Genomic DNA, 1,446 nt, shown 5'->3' with positions numbered 1-1,446 from the left:
CATGCAGAGTTAATGCATACTTTTAATGAATCGTATTTTCAAGAAAACGAGTTTTTTTTTTTGTATCTAACTTAGATAATGCCTCGTTAGTGACTGCATTTTCTCACGCCTTTATTACAACAAGTTTGATGCAGCACTAAACATTTCCTCTCTCTCTCTCTCTCTCTCTCTCTCTCTCTCTCTCTCTCTCTCTCTCCTCTCTCTCTCTCTCTCTCTCTCTCTCACAAAAAAAAAAAAAAAAAAACTGACTTCGTCTTTATAAAGATAGCACAAATGACAGTAACCAACACGGGCAAAATGAACAGGTATTGGCCTTCTAGTTTTCGGCCTTTCATTCATTTTGCTGTCCAACCTCTTTCATCTCCTCCATAGTGGGTTTCCCTCTGACACCTTTATGCTGAATGGTCCCCGGGCACCAGCACTGTGCCATATGACCCTAATTCATCAAATTTACCTGTCTGTTCACATGCGTATTTGTATATGTCTTAACGGGTTTAATGGTTTAAAGGCAGCTCATGAATGGCAGAGGCAAGGGTCAGTAACATTGCCTTATCGAGCAGGACAATGCCCTAGAGACCACACATATACATATCAGCGCCCAAGCCCCCTCTCGACCCAAGCTAGACCAAGGAGGGCAGGCAAAGTCCGTGCAAATTAAGTCATCTTGGCAGGGAAGTGATAAATGTCATTTAACTAATGAGAAAAAGGGAGATAAACATAGATGGCGTTAATAGCCAAGTCAGATAGATCGTTATTGAGCTGAAACTTGATTGAGCCATATTATATTTTGTGTAGTATTATTATTATTATTATTATTATATTATTACCACTTGCTAAGCTACTACCCTAGTTGGAAAAGCAGGATGTTATAAGCCCAAACGCTCCAACAGGGAAAAAAACCCAGTGAGGAAAAGAAATAAGGAAGAACTACAAGAGAAGTTTAAGAACATTAATGATATTAAAATAAGTCTTTCATATATAAACTAAAAAAACTTCAAAATAACAAGAGAAAGAGAAACTAAGATAGAATAGTGTGCAGGATTGATATTCTCTATTGGTGGAAGGCCTAAATGCATCCATTATAAAAACCTTATGAGTATTGACATGAAGTTGGTAATTGAACGTTGTATTCATAATTATTTTCGTTTCATAGATGAATCTCGGCAAATAGATTTGTTTGATTCGTGTAGAATGAATTATGGTATGCAGATAGACTTGAGGTTATGATAGGTACTTTCCCCATTAAAAGATTAAATATTAGTGCAGAAATTGTGAGATTATTTCTTGAAACACTCGTTGTAAATGTTTTAGTATCTATCTATCTTTACATGGCTGAGGACTATGAAGCGCTAAGTTGATGATGAAAGGAGAAGTATTGAATTAAAAGCTCAAGATATAGACGACTGGCGAAATTTAACCGGGGCCCTTTGCGTCATAGGCGTAAGA

Source organism: Palaemon carinicauda, chromosome 9 (genome assembly GCF_036898095.1).
Source record: "Palaemon carinicauda isolate YSFRI2023 chromosome 9, ASM3689809v2, whole genome shotgun sequence".
Lineage (NCBI taxonomy): Eukaryota > Metazoa > Arthropoda > Malacostraca > Decapoda > Palaemonidae > Palaemon > Palaemon carinicauda.
This window is presented reverse-complemented; position numbering follows the sequence as displayed.